Source organism: Gossypium arboreum, chromosome 13 (assembly GCF_025698485.1).
Source record: "Gossypium arboreum isolate Shixiya-1 chromosome 13, ASM2569848v2, whole genome shotgun sequence".
Taxonomy (NCBI): Eukaryota; Viridiplantae; Streptophyta; class Magnoliopsida; order Malvales; family Malvaceae; genus Gossypium; species Gossypium arboreum.
Window position 1 is genome coordinate 103,064,427 of NC_069082.1, and position 14,935 is coordinate 103,079,361.

Genomic DNA, 14,935 nt, shown 5'->3' on the forward strand with positions numbered 1-14,935 from the left:
GGAATTTTGGAGTTGAAAGAATTTGTAGTATTGGTTGATCGAGCTCTTAAAGTCGAAGAATTGAACAAAGAAAGAAGAAAAGTGCTATTGAGGCCGAGATGTCGAAAAAGACAGATAAGCAAGCCATTTCAATCTCAACCAAAGAGGTCCAAAGAGACAAACCCTCGAATGACAGTTTCAATTGGGGATTCACACAGAGGTCGTGGTAGAGCATATTCGGGTCTAAAGCTCAAGCTACTTGGTGGCAAGTGTGGGTAATGTGCGACCTAGAAAGCCCGAGTGTCAAACAATGTGGCGAGCAACATTATGGTGAGTGTTGGGGACCGAGCGAGCTTGTTTCAAAGGTTCTCATGAGCATTTTATTAGAGATTGTCCGGAGAAAGTTAAAGAAGAAAGATTTGAGTGCTAGATGAATACCACCGCTAGTAGAGGTAGACCACCGAGAAATCTGGAGGTGGGACTAGTAGTAAAACTGTGATGAAAGATTTAACGGCAAGATCGAAGCTAGAGCACTGCTAGAGCTTATGCTATACGTGTCCGAGAAGATGCATCATCTCCGATGTTATTCTTGGTACATTTTCTCTATGATACTATTGTTATTGCATTGATTGATCCCGGGTCCACTCATTCCTATATTTGCATGAATTTAGTATCCAATAAAAGTTGCTGTTGAATTTCTTGAGTTTACGATTAAAGTGTCGAACCCTTAGGCCAATATGTGCTAGTTGACAAGGTTTGCAAAATTGCCCATTAATGATTCAAGGTCACTGTTTTTCGTCAACTTGATGTTGTTACCATTTGGTGAGTTTGACGTTATCTTGGGAATGGTGGTTAACATTGTATGATGCTAAGGTAGATTGTAAACAAAAGACACTAGAGTTGAAATGTGAAAATGGAGAAATTCGTGGGTTGAAACAGATGAATCAAATAAATTGCCTATGGTGATTTCGCACATGTCCGCATGTAAATACATGAGAAAAGGGTGTGAAGCTTATCCGCTTATGTAATGAATATTGAGTTGCCCTAACTGAAATTTGAATCGATCTGCCGATAGTCGTGAGTTTCAGATGTATTTCGGAGGAATTGCCGGGTTGCCTCCGAATAGAGAGATAGATTTTGCTATTGACTTGTTGTTGGGGCATCGCACCGATCTCGATTGCTCCATATAGAATGGCTCATTGAATTAAAAGAATTGAAGGCTCGATTGCAGGAGTTAATGGACAAGGGATTTGTGAGACCGAGTTTCTCTCCTGGGTGCTCAGTATTATTCAGAAGAAGAAGGATGGTTCAATGAGACTTTGCATTGATTACCGTCGACTTAATAAGGTGACTATAAAGAACAAGTACCCATTGCCGAGGATTGATGATTTATTCGATCGGTTAAAGGGGCCAGTGTTTTCAAAGATTGATTTGAGGTCCGGTTACTACCAATTGAGAGTTAAGGAGTCGATGTCTTAAAACCGCCTTTAGGACAAGGTATGGACATTATGAGTTTCTTGTGATGCCTTTCGCTTAACAAATGCTCCACTATATTTATGGACTTAATGAATCGGATCTTCCGCCATATTTGGATAAGTTTGTAGTAGTGTTTATAGATGACATTTTAATTTATTCTCGAGATGAGTCCGAACATGCCGAACACTTGAGAACTATATTGCAAATCTTGAGAGAAAAGAAATTGTTTGCCAAGTTTAGTAAAAGTGAGTTCGCTTCGTGAAGTCGGATTTTGGGGCATATAGTCTCGGTGATGGTACTGGGTGGATCCAAGTAAGATTTCTGCGATCGTCGATTGAAACCGCCAAGAATGTATCCGAGGTTAGAAGCTTTTTAGGCTTAGCCGGGTATTATAGACGTTTTGTTGAAGGATTTTCGATGATTGCCTCTCCTATGACTAAGTTGTTGCAAAAGAATGTTAAATTTGAATGGATGATAAATGTCAACAAAGTTTTGAAAAATTGAAAGCACGATTGATGAAGCACCAATTTTAGTACATGCCGAGTCGGGAAAGGAGTTCGTAATTTATAGTGATGCATCATTGATGTGCCTTGGATGTGTGTTGATGCAAGAGGGTAAAGTGGTAGCTTATGCTTGAGACGCTTAAAACCGCATGAGAAGAACTATCCTACACATGATTTGGAATCGGTCATTGTTGTTTTTGCCTTGAAGATTTGGCGACATTATTTGTACGGTGAAAATGCCAAATTTTTACCGATCACAAAAGTTTGAAGTACTTGATGAATCAAAAGGATCCGAATCTGCGACAATAAGATGGCTTGAATTATTAAAGGATTATGATCTAGTGATTGATTATCATCCAGAAAAGCAAATGTAGTTCTTGACGTCTTGAGCGAAAATTTCTTTTTACTTTGAGAGCCATGAACACGGGGTTAGCATTGTCGATGATGGGTCAATCTTAGCGAAATGAGAGCTAAACCGTTATTTCTCCAGATTAATTTGTGATGCTCAAAAGAATGATAGTGAGTTGCGGATCAAGAGAACTCAATGCGAATCGAGTTACGACTCGATTTTCGAGTTGGACCGGATGATTGTTTGATGTTTCGAGACAGGATATGTATGCGAAAAACGATAAATTGATTCGAAAATATTACATGAGGCGCACAATGGTCGTTTATCGGTTCATCCTGGTAGCACAAAATGTATAATGATTTAAAGAAGTCAGTATTGGTGGCGGTATGAAAAGGACATTTTGAATTTGTAACCAAGTGTTTGATCATCAACAAGTAAAAGTGAACATCAAGTGCCTTGAGGATTACTTCAACCAAGAATGGTGCTCGAGTGGAAATGGGACAAGATTACCATGGATTTTGTAACCGGTTTGCCTTTAACTCCTAAAAAGAAGGATCTTGTTTGGGTAGTGGTTGATAGATTAACAAAGTCAGCCCACTTTATACCAAGACGCACCGATTACTCACTTGATAAATTAGTCGAATTATATGTTGCTGAAATTGTGAAGTTGCACGGAGTACCTATGTCTATAATATCGATAGAGATCCAAGATTTACCTCGAGATTTTGGAAAAAGTTACAAGAAGCTTTGGGTACAAAATTGAACTTTAGTACCGCATTTCATCCACAAACAGATGGTCAAACGAAAGAGTAATCCGGTACTCAAGATATGCTTAGATGTTGTGTTTTAGAATTTGGAGGTAGTTGGGAGAAATATCTATCTTTGATTGAGTTTGCCTACAATAACAGCTTATCAATCAAGTATACAAATGGCACCGTCTGAAGCCTTGTATGGTCGTAAGTGTCGGACTCCTTTATATTGGACCGAGCTTAGTGAGAAGCAGATTCATGGAGTTGATCTAGTTAAAGAAACCGAAGAGAAAATAAAAGTAATTCGGGATTGCTTGAAAGCTGCTTCAGATCGACAAAAGTCATATGCAGATTTAAAAAGAAAAGAGATTGAATTTCAGGTGGGTGATAAAGTGTTCTTGAAGGTGTCACCATGGAAAAGATTCGAGATTTAGTCTAAAAGGCAAGTTGAGTCCGCGTTTTATTGGGCGTCTGAGATTATCGAGAGAATTGGACCATGGCATATCGGTTGGCCTTACCGCACGATTAGAAAGAATTCATAACGTGTTTCATGTATCAATGTTGCGACGTTATCGTTCTGATCCTTCACATGTGATTTCTCCAACAGAAATTGAGATTCGATCGGATATGACCTATGAGGAGGAACCAATAAAGATTTTGGCTCGAGAGGTTAAACAGTTAAGAAATAAAAGTATAGCTTTAGTGAAAGTATTGTGGCACAGACATGGGATAGAAGAGGCTACGTGGGAACCTGAAGAAGCTATGAGGAAACAGTACCCAAACCTCTTTACCGGTAAGATTTTCGGGGACGAAAATCTCAAAAGGGGGGGAGAATTGTGACAACCCGAATTAGGGCCTAATCGGAATAGTGGTTTCGTGACCACAAATCTGAGATAGAAATAATTGTTTTATAATTATTTTGGGGTTTATGATATGATTGCATGATTGTGTGAAAATTTCGTGATGAAATTCTATGCCTAAAGTGCTTAAATTGAAAGTAGGGACTAAATCGAATAAGTTGCAAAATTTGCATCCCGGAAGTTTTTAGTATGAAATTGTTTTGGAATATTAATTAGGAGGTCTTAAATAGCAATTTGACCAATTTTAAGTTCATGGACAAAATTAGGACATGGAAGGAATTTTTGAAAGTTTAGTAAGGAGGGGCATTTTGGTCATTTGGATATTAAATGAAATAAAATGGGAAAAATAACACAAAATTGGTCATCATCCTCCTTAGTTGCTGCCGAATTCTCCCTCTCTCCATAGCTAGGGTTTCTTCAATTTTCAAGCTCCATAGTAAGTGATTCCAAGCCCGTTTTAATGTTCTTTACGTTTTTGGAATCCCGGAAGCTCGATTAAGCTTATGCTAGTAATAATTTAACCTAGGGTTCATATTTGGAAAAATACCCATAGGTGAAATTTGTGTATTTTGATGTTTTATGATAGAATATGAGGTTTTAAATTATGTTAAATAACTTGTGCTACTCGGTTTTAAGTGAAAACGAGTAAAACGGCATAATCGGTAAAAATACCTATTGTTCATAACTATATGATAGAGTGAGAATTTGATGTGGTTGTAGAAGAGAAAAATGTTCAGCATATCATAAAACATAAGAATAAGGGCTGAAATTAATTCCGAGCCTAGGGCAAAAATGTAATTTTGTAAAGTTAGGGGCAAAATGTAATTTTTCCATGATGTGATTTTTGGATTGAAATAAATAGTATGAGTATTAAATGAGCTAAATGTGTTATTATAGATCAAGAAAGACGGAATTGATCTCGAACGGGGGAAGGAAAAAGTTTTGGACTAAATTGCAAAATTTCCACATTTTGCACCAAGGTAAGTTTGTATGTAAATATTACAATAATTTCATGTACATTCTTATATTTCAGCCTATTATATGTATATACTAGCTGATGTTGAGGTATAAACCGACTATTGGAAGAATGGAAATAAATAATAGAGATAGATCCGGTTGAACATTTGGAAAAATCGAATAAAATAGATGGAGCGTAGCTAGGTCACATGTATGATGCCGAGTGCACATCATGTGTACAAGAAAGCTACGAGACACCCTGTAGTAGCTAGGTCACATGTGTGATACGAGATGTATCCCATGTAGACAAGAGAGCTACGTGAAAGATAAATGTAGCTAGGTCGCATGCGTGATTCCAAGTGAAGGACACCATGTAGACAAGAGAGCTACGTGAAAGATAAATGTAGCTGGGTCGCATGCGTGATTCCAAGTGACGGACACCATGTAGACAAGAGAGCTACGAGACAAATCGGCTAGGTCGCATGAGTGGTACTAAGTGTTCACCATGTGTACAAGAGAGCCGAACTAAACGAAGTATGATGGTGGGGGGTGTGTCTTGAAACCATTAAATATCGAGGATTGATCCGAATTGTTCAACGGGATGGTTTTGTGGTGATATTGTGGTTTGGACCTACACTTATGGTGAATGAAATGTGGTGAAAATGATTTGTGGTATATACATATATAAGATAAAATGAGGTTAGCATAAAGAATGTGTGAAAGAGTGAAATTAGCATTAAAACTGTTTTTAGATGGTAGCAGTGACGTGATTTTGAAAAATCACCAAAAATAGGAGGAATATAATTAGAGGTTGAATGAGATGTGAAATTAAAGTTTAATGAGTCTACTTTCATATAAAAGAAAACAGAGCAAGCAAAGGAATTCTATATTTTGAGATATTTACAATTGTATGTGACTTGCTCAGGATGAATACGTGATCCCCTGTTCCAACTTTGAAAAATCATTAAAAATTGTACAAAGCAAATTAAGAAATATAGTTTACATGCCTAAATTCCTTATTGAGACTATTTTTAAAAGAAACAGACTTCAGGGTTGTTTGAATTGTGTACTGAGAGAAATTCAATTTGTAGTGAACAGAGGTCAGATCAGTCGAGCTGTGTAACAGGGGAAACTTTAACTAATAAACTGTACTAATCGGCTGAACCAAAAATTATAGAAAAAAATTAGCAAAAAGATTTATGAGTCTAGATTCAGGGAAATTTTACGGATTTGAATTTCGAGTTTGGTAACTCGAGTTATGATTTATTTAGTGAATATGACGCAGCAGAGACAGCTTAATCAAAGTGGAATGAATAGTGAAGTTAAAGTAGATGTACTTGAATTGTTGTGTAAACATGTTAGATTTTTTTTTAATTAGTATTTACATACTTACTTACTAAGCTATAAGCTTACTTTGTTTCTCTCTTTTGTCTTATAGTGTTCTCCGGCTTGCTCAGGAGTTAAGGATCGTGAAGATCTATCCACACTATCCTACTTTAGGGTATTTGAACTAAACGTTTTGAATTATGGCATGTATAGCAGGCTTAATTATTTTGTTACGTGTCATATTTGTCTAGGTTTAAAATATTAGTTACAGTACTCGACCAACTAATTTGTACAAGCCATTAAAGTTGGCTAATATTGTTCAAGACATATTTATATTTCGATTATGTTTAATGGTATGTATTATGTTCTAGTAATACCTTGTATCCTGTTCCGGCGACGGTAACGGGTAAGGGGTGTTACAAGTCGGATTCTCCTCCCCCAAGATTGTCACGTTGCAGTCATAGTTCCAGGGAACCCTTTTGCTATCCTTGTAAGGAAAGGATACGGGTTTCTGAATTATGATCCTCGATGTTATTTGTATTCCTGCTTCATTGTTTCTAGGTCGCGAAATGATCACTACAGGGTGATTAACTCTTTGGACCCCTTCTGTTGTTCCCTCTTCTGAGGCGTAAACCTCTACTTCTTCTGATCCTTTAATTTCTTCAAAAACTTCTATCTCCTTATTGTCCATCAGATTTTACACCATGGACTTGAACTCATTGCATTCTTGAATGTCATGGCTCTCGTCAACATGAAACTCGTATTATTTTCTCACTTTTCTGAGCCTTTTCCCTGAATATTGTGTAATCAAACCTCCATCGATCATTTGTTTCCAAACCCACCTCAATGGGGTTTTTACTTCTGCCACGTCGATCTTGATCCTTTTGCTTCCACTCTTAACTATCGCATTTACCCCTTTATTAGCATAATCGGGTAACAGATTTCCTGCTACGTTAGGTCCCGATGGATCGTCGAACTTTACGATACCCATTTTGATAAATCTTTCTAACAACTTTTTAAACGCGGTGTAGTTCTCGATCGAGTGCCCCCTTATCCCCGCGTGGTACTCACATTGGGCGTTAGAGTCATACCACTTTGGGAACGGGGGTCGCATAGGCTTCAAGAAGAAGGGCGACACCACGTGGGCATCGAATAAGCTCTGATACAACTCCCTGTATGAAATTAGGATAGGCGTAAACTGGACTCTTTCTGTGTTAGGCCTTGAGTTTGAATCTTATCTTGCAGAGCCTTGATGGCTGGTAGTCACTGTCTTCGGTTGGCTCACAGTGACTGGCTTGGAATAACTCTTATTGTATACACTCGCGTTGTTCACCTCATTTTTTTCCTCCTCGGAGCTGATTTTTTGGCATTTTCCCTATTTCGATCTTCCCACATCTTATCGCATTCTCTATCATCTCTCCTAACATTACTATGTCTGAGAAGCTCTTAGTAGCACTTCCCAGCATGTGGTTGACAAATAGAGCTTTCAGAGTGTTGATAAAGAGCATAGTCGTTTCTTTCTCCAGGAGAGGCGGTTGGACTTGCGTCGCCACCTCTCTCCATCATTGGGTGTATTGCGTGTAGCTCTCATTTTGTTTCTTCTCTATGTTTTGTAACGTGATTTAGTCGGATGCTGTGTCTATCACGAGGCCGTATTACTTCATGAAAGCTTGTGCCAAGTCTTTCCATGAATGGATTTGAGTACGGCTTAGTTGATTGTACCATTTCGCCGCGGACCCGACCAAACTGTCCTGGAAGTAATGGATCAACAGTTGATCATTATGAACGTACCCTGCTATTCTTCGATAGAACATGGTGATGTGAGCCTCTGGACAGCTAGTTCTATTGTATTTTTCAAAGTCTGGGGTTTTGAACTTAAGAGGAAGGACTAAGTCTGGAACCAAGATCAAATCTTTAGCGTCGATCCCACAGTGATAGTCAGCACTTTCCATTGTTTTAAACTTTTCCTCTAACCACTTGCATCGGTTTTCTAATTCTTTCGAGAGCCCCGTTCTCACTTTCTCGTCTTCTGCCATGTTATCCAGATCAGGGATTATAGGATTAATAGGGTTATCCCTTGGATTAGAGCCTGAGCTTGTTTGATAGTTAATTGGCATCGAGATATCAGCCTAAAATTGTTGAGGCTTGATTGTAACGGACGGCCTTCGCGTGTGTAACTCGAGTTGCGTTTGAGCATTCGTTGGGGTGAAACCATGGGGTAAAGAGGATCTTCAGTAACGGATGGCCTCTACGTGTGTATCTCATACTGCGTTTGAGCGTTTGCCAGGGTGAAACTAGGGGGTAAAGGGGATCTTCATTGTTATTTCCATTATCGGCTATAGGGCCCTTTCCTTTGTCCGGCCTACTAGTCAGTAGTCGGGTTAGCTCTTCCATCATGTTTCTTTATGATTCCATCATTTGGTCCCTCATTTCCTGTTGGATTTTAGCAAACTGTTCTTGCACTTGTGCTTGCATCTGCTCTTGCATCTCTTTTTGCATTTGTTCAAATCTTTCTAGTTTTTTATCCATTACTTTATTTTTTCTTCTTGTACCGTAAGGATGTGTATTTGAGAGGTTTTCGTCAGTTTCCAAATTACTAAAACATTTTAAATTACTTAGAATCTTTTTATGGCCTTTAATGCATATGATGTAATGTAATGCAAATGCATAATGCAAAGGAGGCATCAATTTTGATTCAATTCCATTTCGTAAACTTTACTAGAAAATAAAAATCTTTACATAAAACTGAGTTACAAATAAGCCTTCGCCCTAATGCTCAGAGCCTTAATTTTCCTAAACAACGAGGCTATCTCCTACCCCCGATCTGACTCCAACTCGTACTTCACGCTCAGTACGTCTGCTTGTACCGCCAAAGCTTGCAAGTAATCGGCTACCTCCCGAATCTGGGTTATGGCTTCTCCTATAATGTAATCCCTGTTTCTGACTTGGTCTTACGAATGGTGAAGCTATTCCTTCCAACGCTTCTCACTTGCTTCGAAAAACTCAATCCGCATCTCACATCTTTGTAATGACGCTTCTAATTCTTTTATTTTTCCTTTCATTTCTTCCACTTTACTCAAGCTTGTTCTCAACTCTATTGCGGTATTACGGCTTTGGTACAGATGAAGAGATTTCTCGAGTTCCACCACTCTAGCCCTTAATTCATCTCGTTCATTTCTGCTTTCTGACAGACTCTTCTCTAAATCCTCATTTCGTGCCTGAGCCTCTCGGAATTTCCTTTCCCATCGGTCAGCTTTGGTCTTTTTCTCTTGAATTTTCTGGCACCATTGTTCTGATGTTTTACCTAACCCAGCAGTCCTCATAGACAGGCGTAACTTCTTATAATCTGTCTTCAAACTGTCTAGGTCCTCTTCGGCCTTACTTTTCCCTTTTCTCCACTTCTCAGCCTCTGACCTCTGAACATCTACGTCTAATTTCAAGTGCATTTTTTCTTCCTTCAACTGCTCGATCCTTTTCTCAAGCTCAACACTCTTCTTCTCAAAATCTTGTTTTATAATTTCCAACTCTGACGGGGCAACTTGTAATTGTTCCTCCATAGGTCGAGTATCTTCTAAACTTGGCCTAGGAATATTATCATTGACCCTTTTCCTAAACCATCCTGTAACACCCCAAACCCGTGACTGTCACCGGATTTGACCACAAGGTGTTACCGGGCTTACTTCCCTTATTTCTCTCTTGGAAATAATTAATTTCTGTTCTGGGTAGGCTGGCTAACTGCGTCACTGTTACCTTAAAAATCATATCTCGAGTTCCAGAACTCGAAAATAAGTTCCGTAAATTTTACCTAAAACTAGACTCAGAATTCCATCTACAAATTTTTTTCTAGAATTTTTGGTCGAGAAAATTAGTACAGTTTATTAGTTAAAGTCTCCCCTGTTTCAGGGTTCGACTACACTGACCTTTGTGCACTACGACTTGGATATCTTCCTGTACAGGGCTCCAAAATTTATTCCGTTTGTTTCTAAAGAAACTAGACTCACAAAGAAATCTGTACATATAGAGTATGACTTCTAATTCTCTCTGGTTAATTTATAGTGAATTTTCAAAGTCGGAGCAGGGGATCCAGAAACTGTTCTGGCCCTGTTTCACGAAAACCTGATTATCTCTTAAAATCCGACTCATATGACCGTTTCGTTTCTTCCATATGAAAGTAGATTCATCAGGGTTCAATTTAATAATTTATTCACTATTTAATTCTACTTATACTATTTTTAGTGATTTTTCAATCTCACATCACTGCTGCTGTCAGCATCTGTTACTAAGGCAAACAATGCCTATTTCATAATTCCTCCATGACCCAACTAATCATCCATCATTCATATCACAAATTATGACCACCTTATCAAAATTGAGATTTTTAAGACTCATGAATAAGTGTTTTGGAACCAAATCCATCCAACCATATGGGCCATTTTCGCATGGCTAAAGTTTACAACCCAAATTTCAACAAAACAAAATAGCCTATACATGCCAAATGTTCTCCTAGATCGACTAAGAAGACAATACCAAAGATTGCTTGCGGTGTGATGACTTCGTTGACGGTTCCGAGCACACAAAAGAGACGAGTCCACGAGACCTAAAATGGGTGACAAGAAAACACCGAGTGAGTTTATAACTCAGTAAGTCATAAGCACTTTACAATTATCCATTAGCTAAATTCATCACAAAGTGAAACAATGAAACAAGGCTAATTGTTCCATACATATCGAACTATACCATAGTTCCTTAGACCTTTCGGTTAAATCTCGTACCAAGTCATACATTCACATTTCATATTCTATTCAATAAGATATTTGAGTCATTTTTATACACCAACTCATTTTCACCACAATCATACAATTGTAATCATCACATAGATTTAAAGCTTACCAAGCTCAACCCCGAGCATGACCATAGTGCCTATTCGCCATGAGCTCAAGGTACTTACCCGATCCGCTGTCTGGGATTAACTCGATAATGTCGCACACTCAGTGCCAATTGTAATGCAAGAGCATATAGTGAATCCGCACACTTAGTGCTATATATTTTCAGCTCGCACACTTAGTGCTATATAATTTTCAGCTCGCACACTTAGTGCTATATATTTTCAGCTCGCACACTTAGTGCTATATATTTTCAGTTCGCACACTTAGTGCTGTACAATTTTTAAACCCGCACATTTAGTGCCAATCTTGTCACCGTGTCCATTTATACCCGCACACTTAGTGCCGAGACCAATACCTTATGCATGTTGCTGCCTTTATACATTCAACAATGGCATCATTCCATACACATACATTTTCATTTACACATCAACTCATTTAAACACAATTGCGTATATATTATGGTCATTTACATCAACACCAAATATATGCTTAATGACTTACCTTGGGTTGGGCAAATAATCCCAAGTCGGCTACTCGATGACCTTCGATTTCCCCTTGTTGGATGCCTCTCCTTTAGGATCTTGAGCTTAAACAATTAAATCAACCCATTCAACCACTTTGTAAAATATTTGTATCACACATTAAAATTTCATTTCATAGGATACACATGACAAATTCTTATCCTTCTACCCCATGCTTTTGAACTATTTGGTTCACAACCTTAGGCTATCACCCTATTGCCAACTATCCTAATCAAGGATAGTATCACAAGTGTGTACACCCATATGGCCGAATGTGCAAGATTAAATTCAACACCACCTATGTGCTTAATTAGGTGGCCGAATATACATAAGCACATTTAGCATTTGATACATTCGGTCTTAGCATAGATTTCATTAAAAGTCCCTATTAGCCACTTCACCATCAATTATCTCATCTACTTAATATTTCATACTTATCATGCTAGCCGAATATTACTTATTTAAGTTCAACACCCTTATATACCACACTAGCACCTAATATGATATCTAATTCTTCTCTTTCTCTTTTCATCAAGACAACCTATATGAACATTTAACTAATTCAAACTTCACCCTCTTAATGCCCATTATAGCCGAATGTACCAAGCATTTATCATTTTGCAACATGAATTCTATAGCATGGCCGAATACTCATGTACATACACACACAACAACAAGAACTCAATGACCTAAAAATCTCCTTTTATTAAACATTTGAACTCACTCCTCTTCATGCTTCATTACAACAACATCAAAACACCAACCAAGAAAGACAACATCCATGGCCGAATTTCATCTCCATCAAATAGCAAAAGAAATCTAAACCATGGGCTAGGTAGAACTTAAACTAACAACTAAAGCATGCATGCATCTCATGGAATATCATCAAACATACCTTAGTCTAGCAACCACCATAGCCGATTTTTCTCAAGCTCTTCCCCCTTCTTCCCTTGCTTCTATTCGGCCAAGACTACCAAAGGATGAACAACTATTTTCTTTTCTTTCTTTCTTTGTTTTTGTCACGCAAAGGGGCATCTACACATTATTATTATTTTTGTTATCATCATTTTCTTTTTCCATTTCTTTAATACTAACTTTCTTATTTTATTGTTTCCTACATGCATCACTAGTCTAACATGTTGGAGACATGTTTCCACCCATAGCATGGCCGCCATCATGCTCCAATTTGGCTAATTTGACATGCAAGGACAAACACTTTTCCACATGTATTAATAGGCCATTTAAAATTAGCCTATCATATTTCACCACGCCTCGCATTGATCCCTATTTTATAATTTCTCATACAATTGGTAAAATTAGAGAATGAAACTTCCACATGTGCATGTACACCCACAATAAGCATAGAATATAGCAATTAATTATTTTTATGACTCGGTTTTGTGGTCCCAAACCACTTTCCGACTAGGGTCAATTTGGGGCTGTCACAACTCTCCCCACTTAAGAAATTTTCGTCCCTAAATCTTACGGTAAATAGGCTCGGTATCGCTCTTTCATAGAGTCCTCAAGTTCCCAAGTGGCTTCTTCAATTCCATGTTTATGCCACAACACCTTCACTAATGGAATTTTCTTATTTCGCAACTCTTTTACTTCACGCATCGAACGCGAACCGGCTCTTCTTCATAACTCAAATTAGGTGAATCTCAATCTCGGATGGAGTGATTACGTGCGACGGTCGGATCTATATCGTCGAAGCATCGAGACTTGGAAAACATTGTAAATCTTTTCGAGCTCAGGGGGTAAAATTAATTGGTACGCTACTGGCCCAACTCGTTCGGATACTTCATACGGACCGATGAATCTCGGACTCAATTTGCCCTTACGGCAAAATCTAAGCACCTTCTTCCGTGGTGAGACTTTGAGAAATACCTTGTCTCCAACCTGATATTCAATGTCTTTTCTTCTCAAATCCGCATACGACTTTTGGCGATCCGAAGTAGCTTTCAAACTTTCACGAATTACTCGAACTTTCTGCTCGGCATTCTTAATCAAATCAACCCCGAAGATTTTACTTTCACTAAGTTCAGTCCAGAATAATGGGGTACGGCATTTACGACCGTATAAAGCCTCGTAAGGTGCCATCTTAATACTTGATTGAAAACTATTGTTGTAAGCGAATTCAATCAAAGGTAAATACCGTTCCCATGAACCACTAAACTCAAGGATGCAACATCTCAACATATCCTCGAGTATTTGAATTATCCGTTCGGATTGACCATCGATTTGGGGATGAAAAGCGATTGCTAAAATGCAGCTTGGTACCCAAAGCCTCTTGCAATTTCTTCCAAAACCGCGAGGTAAATGTTGGGTCTCTATCCGACACGATAGAAATAGGTACCCCATGCAATCGAACAATTTGAGAGATGTATAATTCTGCCAATTTATCGAGCGAAAAATCCAGACGGACAGGGATAAAATGAGCAGACTTGGTCAGTCTATCAACAATGACCCAAACCGAGTCTTTCTTATTCTGAGTCAATGGTAACCCAGACACAAAGTCCATTGTGACTCGATCCCATTTCCACTCGGGTATCGTGATTGGCTGAAGTAATCCCGATGGCACTTAATGTTCCGCTTTCACTTGTTGACATATCAAACACTTTGAAACAAATTCTGAAATGTCCCGTTTCATACCGGGCCACCAAAATTGACGTTTCAGGTCATTGTACATTTTAGTACTACCCCGGGTGGACTGACATTCGACTACTGTGAGCCTCGTTCAAAATCATCGAAACAAGTTCCGAATTCCTTGGAATACATAATCGACCCTTGAATGTCAAGCAATCATTGTCATCAATCTAAAATTCTGATTCCTCATTCGAAACACATTCGGCTCGCTTAGCGACCAATTCGGCGCCGACCTTCTGAGATTCGAGTACTTGATGAATCAATAACGGTTTGGTCTCTAATTCGACTACTAGCACCTCATCGGGTGAAACGGATAGATGAGCATCCATCGCTCTCAAAGCAGACAGTGCTTTACGACTTAAAGCATCAGACACCACGTTGGCCTTTCCCGGGTGATAATCAATGACAAGTTCATAATCTTTCGACAACTCAAGCCAACGTCTTTATCGCAGATTTAGATCTCTTCGAGTCATCAAATATTTAAGACTTTTGTGGTTCGAATAAATATGACACCTTTCTCCAAACAAGTAATGTCGCCATATTTTCAAGGCGAACACTATGGCTGCTAGTTCAAGGTCATGGGTCGGATAGTTTCTCTCATGCGGCTTTAGTTGTCTCGACGCGTAAGCCACAACTCGACCTTCTTGCATCAACACACAACCTAGCCCAAGCAAGGATGCGTC